The sequence below is a fragment of the Oryzias latipes genome, chromosome 18, assembly GCF_002234675.1.
Source record: "Oryzias latipes chromosome 18, ASM223467v1".
NCBI classification, from domain to species: domain Eukaryota; kingdom Metazoa; phylum Chordata; class Actinopteri; order Beloniformes; family Adrianichthyidae; genus Oryzias; species Oryzias latipes.
In genome coordinates this window covers 19,097,030-19,111,916 of record NC_019876.2, presented here as the reverse complement: position 1 = coordinate 19,111,916, position 14,887 = coordinate 19,097,030, and the positions used below count along the sequence as shown (strand labels likewise).

Here is a 14,887-nt window from a genome sequence, read left to right as displayed (position 1 = left end):
GTTCTGGATTTTTCTCTTGCAAATAATCTTGGCTGTTAAGCACAAAAGATAAAGTGCCTTTGCATTTCTCCATCACTCCAAGAGGATACGGACGCAAACACAGTTCCCTCCATCCCTCCACATCTTAAATATAAAATTTGTTCTGTTAACGCACTGTCAAAAATACATCACAGGCATATACATAGAGTCTGAAACAGATTGATCAAAGGGGGTTCATGAAAAAGCATAGAAAAAAGGTAGAGTTGTGAGGGAGGCGCTTAGACTTATGTTTCCAGACCTCACAACAAACTAACTGCTACTTTTGAATAAATAAATGCATAAAAATTAGTTTTCACCCTTCAAATGAATATACCGTACTTTATTGGGTTTACTGTATTTTTGAAAAGTGAAAAAAAAAAATAGGAGTCTGCGTCAAAGTGAATTTGTTTCCATCATCTCACTCATCTTGACTCTAGGTGTTTGACAGACAGAAAAGTCTATTCAAGGTTAGTTGAAAATGGACAAAAGACCAAAGGAAACATCAGGTGTCTAGTTTAGAAACAAAAGAACAGAAAAGGAAGACAAACGCTCCAGGGATAAAGGAATGAAGGCGGTGTCCAAAATTAACACTCGCTAGGTGCCAAACACGACCACGTTTACTGTTTGAGGAGTAAAAGTTTGAGCAACATTTGCCAAGGTGGTTCAAACCCTTGCTGGGGCCTTTCTGGAGTTTGGCTATTAAACCAAGCTTCTGACAGTTGTTTCTCCTAAAACACAGCTCCTGTTTGCAGTTCCTCTGAGATCTCAGACAGTATTAACTATTGATGCAAACGGGGATGCAAAAAGGGTCTTCCCTAAACACCCACACTGGATGATGCTCATTGCACCCCCTCTTTGACATGTTGTGTGCACCCAGCAGGGTTGTCTTATTCTGATACACATGATCTTCCATGTAATAATTGTTAGTTTTCAAACTAACAATTACAAAAAGTAAGCATTTGAAGTTAAAAAAAAAAGTTTGGTTCTTTTCTTTCTCCTAAAATAGCTTTTTGGTAAAATGGGTAGTGACAAACAGAAAACGCACACGCAGTGGAAGAGCTACAACATATACAGTGGTGGACAAAATTGTTGGTCCCCTCAGTTAAAGAAAGAAAGTCCACAATGCTCACTGAAATGACTTGAAATGTTCAAAAGTAACAATAAATTAAAATTTATTAAAAATTAAATAATAAAAATCAGCCATTACTTTTGAGTTGTTAATTAATAGAATTATTTTAAAAAACAAACTCATGACATAGGGCTGGACAAAAATGATGGTACCCATAACTTCATATTTTGTTCCACAACCTTTTGTGGCAATCACTGCAATTAAACGGTTTCTGTGTTTGTCAATGAGCCTTCTGCACCTGTCCACAGGTATTTTGGCCCACTCCTCATGAGCAAACTGCTCCAGTTGTCTCAGGTCCCAGTTTTCACAGGTGTCTTCTCCAAATGGCATGTTTCTGCTCCTTTCACAGATGTTCAATGGGATTCAGATCCTGGCTTATAGAAGGCCACTTCAGAATAGTCCAACGCTTTTCTCTTAGCCATTCTTGAGGGTTTTTGGCTGTGTGTTTTGGATCGTTGTCCTGTTGGAAGACCCATGACCTGCAACTGAGACCAAGCTTTCTGACACTAGGCAGCACATTTCTATCCAGAATGCTTTGATAATCTTGAGATTTCATTTTACCTACAACTTCAAGACACCCTTTGCCAGATGCAGCAAAGCATCCTCCATGTTTCACAGTAGGGACAGTGTTCTTTTGGTTGTATGCTTCATTTTTGAGTCTTCGAGCATAGAGCCGATGTGCCTTACTAAAAAGCTCCAGTTTTGTCTCATCTGTCCAAAGGACATTTTCCCAAAAGCTTAGTGGCTTGTCAACATGCATTTTGGCAAATTCCAGTCTGGCTTTTTAATGATTTCCGTTCAACAGTGGTGTCCTCCTTGGGCGTCACCCACGAAGTCCACTCTGGCTCAAACAATGACGAGTGGTGCAATCTGACACTGATGTACCTTGATCTAGGAGTTCACCTTTAATGTCTTTGGAGGTTGTTCTGGGCTCTTTGGATACAGTTCCAACTATCCGTCTCCTCAATTTGTCATCAATTTTCCTCTTCCGGCCACGTCCAGTGAGGTTGGCTACTGTCCCGTGGGTCTTAAACTTCTGAATAATATGTGCGGCTGTCATCACAGGAACTTCAAGCTGCTTAGAGATGGTTTTATAGGCTTTACCTTTACGATGTTTGTCTATAATTTTGTTTCTAATGTCCTGGGACAATTCTCTCCTTCGCTTTCTGTTGTCCCTGTTCAGTGTGGTACACACCTTTTCACCAAACAGCAACATGACTATTTGTCTCCCTTTAAATATGCCGACTGACTGATTATGGGTTTGAAAACAGCTGTGATGTCAATTAAAGGACATACCTGAGTTCATCATGACCCCCTGGGTAATTAGCTCTCAGTCTTTTATGGAGGTACCATCATTTTTGTCCAGCCCAATTTCATTAGTTTGTTTTTTTAAATAATTCTGTTAATCAACACCTCAAAGGTAATGGCTGATTTTGATTATTTAATTTTCAATAAATTTTAATTTATTGTTACTTTTGAAAGTTTCAAGTCATTTCAGTAAGCATTGTGGACTTTCTTTCTTTAACTGAGGGGTACCGACAATTTTGTCCGCCACTGTATATGGGGGGACTGGGAGGGAAGCATAAGATGTAGGAAGAGTGGCAAAGGAGAACAGCAGAAAGGACGGCCATTTCAAATGGAAGGATCAAAACACAAGTTTTAAACAGTCTCAATATTGGTATTATAAATAATATAAAAACAGGCGTTCTTTTAGCTGAGGTGCTATTACTAATGCTTAAAAAATTGAAATGATTATTTAAAAAACTTTTTGTACAAAATGAAACAAATTTTAACTCCAAAATTGGGTGGGGCGAGTGGGGGACAGCTTGCCCCCCTAGTTTCCCCACTACCCACAGGGATGAACCCCCTGCAACATTATCACAGACAAGCTGTGTCGCCCCACACGTTTTTGGGTGCATCTTTGCTTCTGGAGAGTGCTCTGGTGAACTCTAGTGGACAGAGAATGAACCACACACTGCTCACCTGTTACTATGAGGATTTTTTTCTTTTCTTTTCTTCTTTTTTTTCTTTTTTTGTGATGCATGCAGCGCGTGGATGCCCAAAAATAACCTCCACACACAAAAAAGACCTGCTGTGCGTCAAAGTCCAGTTCCGGTGAAAGGGTTGAACAGTCACAGTTTTATTGTTTGCTACTTAGGAAAAATATGTTCTTCATCAATGTGCTGTATATTTCCTAAAATCATGAATATAATACATTTAAAAAATGAACAAAGTGGTAACCATTGATGATAAATAATATCATTCCCCCAGCACAAATGCGCAGTAAGTGTATTTATTCCTTTTTAAATGTATTTTTGACCAAAAAATTCAAAATATTATTCTTTATTTGGCTGAAATAGACATGTTCTGTTTGAAAATAGAATACATTTCCCAGCACTTTTCTTGTGGAACATTGTCAGTAAGGGTAATGTAATCAGTGTGTTGCTTTGTGTGAAAGAGGAAGTGGGAGGGGGGGGGGGTGTCTCTGCTGTGACTGTATCACTTCAGACGCTCAGGCAGAATTAAAAATGCGCTCCTCCGCCCTGTCACCGGAGCGCGCATTTTTCTGTCAAGCCGTTGCTCCCTCAGCATGGTGCTCGGACTCGGAGGCGCAGCATCCTCTCCGCGCATCACCCTAAAACTCTGCCGGACGCCCAATTAGACAGCAGACCACGCACAACACCTGTTCCAAACCCTGGCAAAGAAGGTAAGTGGCTCCTGAAACGGAGCTGGCGTTCCAACCTGTTAGAAATATAAAAAAGAGAAAAGAAAAGACGCAGCTGGAGTTCCTGAAGAGTTGGCGCATGCAGGATGGCTGCAGAGACCAATCCAGTTTCTTTCCCTTTTTTTAAGGGTCTCTTTCTTCTCTCAAGTTCAAAACGCGTTGGCGTTTGTTGTTTAACGTAGTTTCCAGTCACCAGGGAACGTATTAGTAAACAATGCAATTCCGTGATTCATGCACGTGGACCAGAAAAAGAACTCCAAACCCCCAACATTTAATTAGGTTGGCATCTGGTCAATAAATCGACAAACATGGGCTTTGGCAGTCAGGGTAACCTCATTTACTGCACAGCTTGCCAGAAACTAAAACCAGGATTACAGCTATAGTACATGTAGTTTCATGTTTTTGTTGAATGTATGAATAAATAAATGTATTGAAATAAGCCGTTCCAGTTCTGGATCTCTGCAGACTTTCTGTTAAATGTTTGCATGCATGGACAGAGGAAGTTTAATTTGGATTCCCTGCATCTAATCAACCACAAGAAATAATATTTTCTTATTATTTTAAAGGAATTCAATTAAGATGAAACTTTTGTGTTTACTTAATTTTCATCATTGCATTTTTTTGTGTGTTTTTTGTGGAAATCATCTCACTCTGGACTGTTGCATAACTTTTGAACCACCCTGCCTGTGTAGGAGTAGATGTGAACTACCACTTCCTTACTGTTCTTTTGCTCACTAATTTCTGAGAGTTCTTATTCTTAAGTGTCATTTTTTAGTTTTTATCTCAGCTAAATGAAAACAAATTTGTGTTTCTTTGTCTTTTTTTCATCTCATGGGCTTTAAAAGGAAGTGTTTCAAGTTCTCACACTGATTTAGCCTAACCCACATGAAATGTGTGACTGCAGCGTGTGGTATGACACACATATTTTGAAGGTGGTTTGACCAAATGTGCTTTAATGTCTGTGTATGCAGAGGAGCTGCTTCTGCCCCATGTTGTGTAGGAGTGCGAACGCAGAGTGCCCAGGCATGACGCTCGAGAGCTGTTGGACAGACTTTAGTCCTTTACTGAGCAGTCTGTCCTCTGTGCTGGAAACAGTTTGCAGACAGGCATGTTACAGTAGCCTGACTCATTTATATGGCAGGGTTCCCCCTTCACTTATAAGGAACTGTAGCATCACTCAACAGACTCAGAAAAAAAGTCAGTTTCAGCCCTGACTTCTATTATTTAGAATTATGTTACTATAATGTAGAAACGTTACAGGTTGTAAGTAAGCTTTTTCTCCAGGGTTTAGCATTTACCAGGTTTCACTCTTCATCATCTGGGCCGAGTATCAACACAGCAAAATAGTCTTTCAAGACCCACTCTAATGAAAATTGTGCTTGTAATTTATCATGTCTTTGTGGCATTTTTCTCATGATGGAGAACATACACAAAAAACATTAAGTGTTAATAATGTTGCACCACTAATGTTAGGTTGGGGGTTTGAAGGGCTGTAAGCAAGCAGGAGAGTGTGTAAACAAAAGGATGATGGGAAGTCAGAACAGGCTTACTCCACAGCCACAGTTCCGCCCACAACTCAGAGGTGAATTTCTAATGAACTATTGCTACTCTGCTATGTAAAACCGCACAGATTTTTTGATTTTGGATTAAAACAGCATAATCATATATTTTTTTTAAAAACCACTGAAAATGCTTTGAAAAAAGATCAAAAGATGATCCAAAAGGGTCTTTGAAGAAACATCTCAAACAAAGCAATATCTCCAGTCATAACTTAAATGTTAGTTACTGTTTATTACTATTTCAGTTTGAATGATTCCCATAAAAGTACAAATAAAGCTTCATGTTTGTTTGTTAATGGTGCAAAGATTCCATTAAAACCTGTTTCTCCCAGAGAACAAGAAGAAAAATCCTGACAATCTCCCGCTGGTGAAAGGAAAGGTCTGTAATAATTCAGGCTTCTGTCCTCTTGTGGTCACTCTAACACAACCTGAGGATGAAAGCATTCTTCATCGTCAGTGCTATAGTTCTCCAAGCAGGATGTGGAAATCATTTACATACATTACATTTATTTATAGATTTTTACTGTTTTGGTCATTTGTTTTTATTCTGTTCCTTATCATTATGTTCTGATTTATGGAAAACAAATTGTTAACCTTAAACATGTTTATCAAAGCTCACTTCCTACTTCCCAAAACATGTAACACACACACAAACAAACAAATATATATATATATATATATATATATAAACAATTAATGGTAATGGAAATGGGGCAATTACCATAACAATGGAAATGGGGCAATTACCATAACAATGACGGGCATTTAACATCACCCAGTGAGGGTCCTTGGGCAAGACCCTTAACGCTAATGCCTACCTCACAACATGAGAGACAATGAACGCCCAGGAGTAACCACCCGCGGAGGGTGAGGGTGACTTTTTATTTTATGAAAACGCCCCTCTCACCCTCCGCGGGTGGTTTCTCTTCCAAGCTCGGGTCCCCTACCAGAGGCCTGGGAGCTTGAGGGTCCTGCGCAGTATCTTAGCTGTTCCTAGCACTGCGCTTTTCTGGAATGAAAAGTCTGAGGTCTTTCCAGGTATCTGTTGTAGCTACTCCTCCAGCTTGGGGGTTACTGCCCTGAGTGCTCCAATTACCACAGGCACCACTGTCACCTTCACTTTCCATGCTTTCTCCAGTTCTTCTCTGAGTCCCTGGTATTTTTCCAGTTTCTCATGTTCCTTCTTCCTGATGTTTCCATCGCTTGGCACTGCCACATCCACCACAACGGCTTTCCTCTGTTTTTTTTTATCCACCACTACAATGTCTGGTTGGTTTGCCATTACCATCCTATCAGTCTGGATCTGGAAGTCCCACAGGATCTTTGCCCTTTCATTCTCTACCATCTTCTGAGGTATTTCCAATTTTGACCGTGGGGTTTCCAGTTCATATTCTGCACACATTTTCCTGTATATTATCCCAGCCACTTGATTGTGGCGCTCCATGTATGCTTTCCCTGCCAGCATCTTACACCCTGCAGTTATGTGCTGGATTGTTTCAGGCACCTCTTTGCACAGCCTACACCTTGGGTCTTGTCTGGTGTGGTAGATCTGAGCCTCTATTGCTCTGGTGCTCAGGGCTTGTTGCTGAGCTGCCAGGATGAGTGCTTCAGTGCTGTCTTGTAGGCCACCCCTTTTCTAGCCATTGGTAGGACTTCTTGATATCAGCCACTTCAGTTATGGTCCGGTGGTACATCCCATGCAGGGATTTGTCCTCCAATGAGGATCTGTCCTCCAGCACTGTATCCTCTGCTCTCCATTGCCTGAGACATTTACTGAGCACACTGTCAGTTGGGGCCTTGAGCTTGATGTATTCATGCATCTTGGATGTTCCATCCTGGATAGTGGCTTCCACACTAACTAGTCCTCGGCCTCCTTCCGTGCGGCAAGAATACAGTCTCAGGGTGCTGGATTTGGGATGGAACCCTCCATGCATGGTGAGGAGCTTTCGTGTTTTAACATCCGTGGTCTGTATCTCTTCCTTTGGCCATCTTTTTATTCCTGCAGGGTATCTGATAACTGGCAGTGCGTAGCTGTTTGTTGCCCTGGTCTTATTTTTGCCACTGAGCTGGCTTGTCAGGACTTGCCTTACTCGTTGGAGGTATTATGCCGTTGCAGCTTTCCTTGTTGCCTGCTCCAGGTTGCCATTTGCCTGCGAAATTTCAAGGTACTTGTAACTGTCCTCAATGTCTGCTATTGTTCCTTCTGGGAGTGAGACCGCTCTTGTGTGGACTAACTTGCCTCTCTTTGTCACCATCCGGCTGCATTTCTCGAGCCCGAATGATTTCCCAATGTCAGTACTGTAGATCCTGGTGGTGTGGATCAGGGAGTCAATGTCACGCTCATTCTTAGCATATAGCTTGATGTCATCCATGTAGAGGAGGTGACTTATGTTGGCCCCATTTCTGAGTCAGTATCCATGGCCAGTTTTGCTGATTATTTGGCTGAGGGGGTTCAGACCTATGCAGAACAGCAGTGGGGACAGAGCATCACCTTGTTATATCCCACATTTGATGGACACTTGTGCAAGTGGCTTCCCATTGGCTTCAAAGGTGGTTTTCCACAGCCTCATTGAGTTTCCTATGAAGGCTCTTAGAGTCCTGTTGATGTTGTACAGCTCCAAGCATTCAGTGATCCACGTGTGTGGCATTGAGTCATGGGCTTTCTTGTAATCAATCCAGGCTGTGCACAGGTTGGTGTGTCGTGACCTGCAGTCTTGAGCGACTGCTCTGTCAACCAGGAGTTGGTGTTTGGCTCCTCTGGAGTCTCTACCAATGCCCTTCTATGTGTTGCTCATGTATTGACCCATGTGCCTATTTATCTTGGTTGCAATGATGCCTGACATGAGCTTCCATGTTGTGGACAGACAGGTTATTGGCCGGTAGTTGGATGGGACTGCACCCTTTGAAGGATCCTTCTGAATTAGGATCGTTCGCCTTTCCGTTAGCCATTTGGGGTGAGTCCCATCTCTTAGCAGCTGGTTCATTTGTGCTGCCAGGCGCTTGTGGAGTGCGGTGAGTTTCTTACGCCAGGAGGCATGTATCATGTCAGGGCCCGGTGCTGTCCAGTTCTTCATACCAGAGGCTCTTTCTTGTATGTCGGCCACTGTGATGGTTACTGGATTCTGTTCAAGGAGGTTGCTATGTTCATTTCTCAGAGAGACCAGCCACTGGGGATTGCTGTTATGTGCTGTTTCTTTTTCCCATATACTTTTCCAGTACTGTTCAGTTTCCAGCCTTGGTGGGTCTGCTCGGCTGTTTTGACCCTGCCACTGAGGTGTTTATCCGTCTGGCTTCATTGTTTCTTGTGTACCTTTTTAGGTGGCTGCTCAAGGCTAAGAGCCTTTGTTTGGCAATTTCCAGTGCCTCTGGCTGTATCTCTTAGGTACTTGCTTTCTCATTGTACCTCTTTGAGCCTCTGTCAGCTTACTCACATCCTTCAGAGTTGCCTTGATTTTGGCCTCTAACCATTGCTTCCATGGTGGGTATTGTTTTCTTCCATGGTTGCTCTTATAGCCAAGCATCTGAAGGATCACTGCTGCTGAAGTGTAAACCTGTTCATTGGTTTCTGTGATTGTTGTGGTAGGAAGATTGTGGGTTTTTAAGCATCCGTTCATTCCACATTCTCTGCATGTAACCCCTCTTGGTGGGATTACTTGTGTCATGGTTTGAGTTTGTTGTGTCGTGTTTTTTCTTTTTAGTTCTTGTTCTGTCTTGTTTGGTTCTGTTTCCTGTTTTATTTTGAAAGGTTTCCTGTCTTGTCTTGTTTCTCGTGCTTTACTTCCTTTGGTCCCCATCTGCCCTGATCGTGTTCACCTGTGTCTTGTCTTCCCTGTCTGTATTTAAGTCATGTCCTTGCCTTCCTCCTGTGCTGGTTCATTAGTCTTGTCATGGTGTTTCTTGCCACGCTGTTTCTTGCCACGTTCCATGTTTCATGTTCCTCGCCACGTCAAGTAAGTTTTTGTTAGTTCTGAAAACCTGCTCTGCAGCGCTTTGTGTTTGGTTTTTGTTATAATTAAATCCTTAAGTCTCTACTCCTCGTGCCTCCGCCTCTGCGTCTGGGTCCTACCGGCTCTCGAGCCACCCCCCGCACATGACAGAAATGACACGACCGAATGGACCAGCCTTATTTTCTGGACCCAGCAGAGCGGGACATGAAGCTCCTATAGGCCTACTGCCAGGAAGCAGAAAGGACTAGAACTTTTTGGATTTTTGATCAGGCCCAGTTTCCATCATCTTCCTGGAGTGGGAGCCGTCCAGATTATGCTGGAAGCCGTCTCGCAATGAAGGGGGGTCGACGTCGCCGTCGTCCTCGCCGTCCCCCACAGCCACGTTCAGTGGAGGTCCCGGATGCACCACAGCCACGTCCAGTGGTGGTCCCGGACGCTCCACAGCCACGTCCAGTGGTGGTCCCGGACGCTCCACAGCCACGTCCAGTGGTGGTCCCGGACGCACCACAACCACGTCCAGTGGTGGTCCCGGACGCACCACAACCACGTCCAGTGGTGGTCCCAGACGCACCACAACCACGTCCAGTGGTGGTCCCGGACGCACCTCGACCCTTCCCGGCTCTCAGGGGGGTGCCGCCTGCGCCCCGACCCGTCCCGGCTCTCAGAGGGGTGCCGCCTGCGCCCCGTCCCGGCTCCCAGGGGGGTGCCGCCTGCGCCCCGACCCGTCCCGGCTCCCAGGGGGGTGCCGCCTGAACCCCGACCGACCCCCGCTGCCAAGGCCACGCCTGACCCGCCAGAGCCTGACTGCTGGCCCGACCCGCCAGAGCCTGACTGCTGGCCCGACCCGCCAGAGCCTGACTGCTGGCCCGACCCGCCAGAGCCTGACTGCTGGCCCGACCCGCCAGAGCCTGACTCCATGCCTGACGACTCCATGCCTGACGACTCCATGCCTGACGACTACAGGCCTGACGACTCCAGGCCTGACGACTCCAGGCCTGACGACTTCAGGCCTGACGACTCCAGGCCTGACGACTCCAGGCCGGACGGGACGGAACCCCGGCCGTCCTCCGGACCTGCCTCGCCGGACGGCACGGAACCCCGGCCGTCCTCCGGACCTGCCTCGCCGGACGGCTCGGCCCCCCGGCCGTCCTCCGGACGTGCCTCGCCGGACCGCTCGGCCCCCCAGCCGTCCTCCGGACCTGCCCCGCCGGACGGCAAGGAACCCCGGCCCTCCTCCGGACTGTTTGGACTCTTATGCCCGTCGAAGTTTGTCCTCCGGGGCCCCCCCCTCAGTTGACTATTGGAACCTCAGAGCGGTTCCTTGAGGGGGGGGGGGGGTACTGTCATGGTTTGAGTGTGTTGTGTCATGTTTTTTCTTTTTAGTTCTTGTTTTGTCTTGTTTGGTTCTGTTTCCTGTTTTATTTTGAAAGGTTTCCTGTCTTGTCTTGTTTCTCGTGCTTTACTTCCTTTGGTCCCCATCTGCCCTGATCGTGTTCACCTGTGTCTTGTCTGCCCTGTCTGTATTTAAGTCATGTCCTTGCCTTCCTCCTGTGCTGGTTCATTAGTCTTGTCATGGTGTTTCTTGTCATGCTGTTTCTTGCCACGTTCCATGTTTCATGTTCCTCGCCACGTCAAGTAAGTTTTTGTTAGTTCTGAAAACCTGCTCTGCAGCGCTTTGTGTTTGGTTTTTGTTATCATTAAATCCTTTAGTCTCTACTCCTCGTGCCTCCGCCTCTGCGTCTGGGTCCTACCGGCTCTCGAGCCACCCCCCGCACATGACAACTTGAGTAGTAGCATTCTAACAGAACCTTGTTCTCATAATCCATTTCCGTCTTGTTCCAGTAGCCCACTTTCCATCAGGGTTTTCTGGTCTCCCAGCACCTGACGCAGACCTTGTTTGGCCGGGCGACGTCTGAGCCAGCATGACTTGTGGTTCATCGTCTTTTATGTTATGAGGTAGGCAGTAGCGTTAAAGGTCTTGCCCAAGGACCCTCACTGGGTGATGTTAATTGCTCGCCATTGTATATATATATATATATATATATATACGCCCCTCTCACCCGCGAGAGAGGCGTTCTTTTTTTATTGGGCATTTATATTACCACCCTATCTCATGATATTGTGCATGATATTGTGCATTTAAAATGAGCACCTCTAGCTCCGGGGAGAAACCGAGTGTTTGTGTTAGCCTGAGGGCGGTGCTGGCAGTGCAGATTCTTCCTGCAAGAGGCTTTTCTCACTTGTCTACGTCACTTCATATACAAGTGAACACTATGCTGCGTTCGCACCAAATGCGATCTGTGAGGCTGGGGAGCCCAGTTTTAATGTTAAGTTTATGTACAGATGCGATGTGAGGTCACAGCACAATTTGAGCAGCTCATCCAGGGTTAAAAAATCGGAACTTTGGCAAACAAGATGTGTTGCATGAACCAATCAGGAACTCAGCTCTGGCCTGTAATGTGTTTAATGACCCGATCAGCAGGTGGAGTCCAAAACCAATGTGGAGGAGAATCTAATCATTCTTGATCTTATTGATATTAGGATGATAAAAAAAGATCCTCTAATTTTTTACATTTTTTTTTCCCTCCTCTAACTAATGCAAGACAGCAAGCGGCTGTCATTCAGATGCAGCTCCTGCTGCAGAGGTGAACCTCATCATACTGGGAGAATTTCTGACTGATCTCATAAACACCAACATGGAGACGTGACTACCAATGTTTTTGTAGAGCTTATCAAGATAATTTAACCTGATCTCTAAAATGCATGGAGGAGACAGATGATGTTTAAAGGAGATATACACCCAGACACTGCTGCGTGTAGCTATCAGGCTAAAAACATTTGGCAGGAGCTTCTCCCACACACGTCAAGTTTATGAATACATTTCTGGACAGGCTTCGAGCAGCGAATTCTCCACCGACGTGAATTTGACGTGCGTATTGCATTCGGTGTGAACGTAACATTAAACATGCCAGAAAAAACAGTAATAGTAAACTTTTCTATGATTGAATCTCACACCAGCATTTGTACAAGATCAAATGAACAAATATGTGTTGAAATTTGTTGAAATTTAAAACACTTGTATAGGGATGGGTACCGAGCCCCGGTTTTGAAATAGCCCCCAGGCAATATTCTTCAAGACCGCAGTATCAGTAAGATCGTTAAAATACCAGATCAATAAGCAGTATCAATAAGAGTAGTATTACCGTTAAAACCTTAACGATACCCATCCCTACACTTGTAACAAGAAAAAAATTAGAACCGTAAGCTGTGCTAGCATATTCACAATGTCTTTATTGCAACAAAAACAGACTGATACCATTAACACAAACGTTTCTTTGACTTCATTAACTCCCAACTTTCTCAATGACATGTAAAAAAAAAAAAAAACACAATTCGGCACAAATATCTGTTAGCCGATTTAGAAGCATTACCCTTGTTAGCATAGTCACACTACCTGTAACTTCCAACCTTGATTGCAACAAAAACAAACCAATACCGTTAAAACAAAAGTTACTTAGACTACACGAACTTCCAAACTTGTTGGTAACATGTAAAAAAACAACACACAGACCAACACTGCTACGTAGCCACATTGGGAAATTAACAATAACATCCAACCTTTTTTTCAACTGATATTTTGACAGAGCACTGTGTACCTACTAAAATTTCTCCAACATCAGTAAACACAACTAGAATTAATCCATAAGGCGTTTTGGATTAAAATGTGAGCTGTCGTTTTTAGAAAAAAATTAAGGCTTGGAATTGCCCCTTATAGTGCGGAAAATATGGTACATATACATTTTACTTGTAAGATAAAATAAAACTACTGTCCATAGCATCTCAGGTTTATTACCAGTTGAAGATGCTGTAGTCCTTGTAGTCCTCAAAACCAACAGATTGTGGATAATCAAATCTCATTTTAGCGAATCTGGAACTAAAACATTTCCAAAATTTTGTGTTCCCCACACTGTTGTTGCTTATAAATGGAAGCTGATGGATACTTATTTCACAGAAAATAAAACACAATTCTGTAAAAGTAGAAGCATGTCATGGATTTTATGACACTGTTGGATGGACTGTGGCATTTTGCTTTTCTTTTTTTAACACTCAATCAGGCACACATACATCTGTGGTCTGACAGAAGTATCTGTGAATTACTCCTTCTGAATCACCACAACAGCTTCGTGATATGCTTCTAAGATTATGAAGATTCACAGTTATGCTAACAGTCTTCCATCTCCCTTGCAGCCCAAGTGTTGGTGTTGAGTCATACTAATGCCTTTGTAAGACTTTTCTGTGTGCACACATGCATGTACTCACTAAGGCTCAGCTCTCACCTCCTTGTCGCTGGGTCTTGGTGAATGTGCTGCAGCACTTTTGCAGCAGACATCAAAACGGTTACCTGTCATCAGTCAGTAGGCCCTGTGCTCGTTGTTGCCACCTGTGGACACTTATAGCACGCTGCAATTATGTTGTTCCATTAGTCATCCTACGCATGCAGTGATGGACTCCTGGCTATACTTAGCCATTCTTATGGTCACTCTGAGACACAAATGATTTTAGCTGTCGTCACTACTGATGAATAAAGGTAAACATTACGTATGTATATGTTGTTTTCACATCACAGTTTTAGCTCACTTGGATTTCTTTCTGGTAAGACAAACTTTGGTCCCACTATTGAATATTTGAAATCTCACATGCAATTGTTATTTATAACATTAAACTGATAGAGCAAAGATAGGCATCCATACCAACTCTGCTGACAATTGCTAAGTATTTAGCCTACCTGAAGTGAAAAAAAAAAGTTTACAGTGTTCCTTTGCTATTTTGCAGTGCATCTTTCTCTCGCTGATTTTTAACAGTGCAGTTTGGCCAGCTTTTATTTGTATAATTTATTTTTTTTAACAGTACACTGGGTTCTGCATCCTGATTGGCTGTTGACTATGTCAATCAATCTCCTTTGTCCCATGTCTCCTGTACAGAATGCCCTCAGCTTTCCACATTTACATAACTCTTTGATCGCGATCAGATCTTTTTCTTCATTCTATAATAATTGGACCTATTTTTTTTTACTAAACATTGAACTTTGAGAGTGTAAACAAGAGAGAAAAGTGTGAAAATGTTCATGTTTGACTGAGAAAAATCAAGAAACTGTGTAGTGAGGGGATTTACAGCTGAGATGTGTTTGTCATATGGTTTCTCTTCTCTTTCTCTTCCTTTCTAGCGCTTTAACATTCAAAATTGCAGACCAAATTGCAGAACGGTTGTGCATCAGATAGCTTTCCTGTGGAAACACTGGACTGGGGCCTAATGCAACTGAAAACCAACTTTGTATTTTCTTTAACACAGACTAGGGCAGGGGTCGGCAACCCATGGCTCCGGAGCCACATGTGGCTCTTTCATCCATCTGTTGTGGCTCCCTGTGACTTTGGAAAATAATGAGTATTTTATAATAATTACATTTTATTTTAGTTTGTTCATTTTTCATGGCATTTCAAAGGCGCTGATG

General features: G+C 43.6%; 1 protein-coding gene across 2 annotated transcripts in view; it reads left to right on the top strand.

The window, feature by feature from the left end:
- Positions 1-3,640: 3,640 nt before the first annotated feature.
- rin1 (Ras and Rab interactor 1) overlaps positions 3,641-14,887 on the top strand; it is an 80,457-nt gene continuing 69,210 nt past the window's right edge. Inside the window, exon 1 of one of the 2 annotated variants that reach the window (XM_020711716.2) lies at positions 3,641-3,854. The gene's annotated coding sequence lies outside the window, so the exon portion shown is untranslated. The remainder of the gene's footprint in view (positions 3,855-14,887) is intronic. The other variant, XM_020711715.2, reaches the window with a different exon arrangement.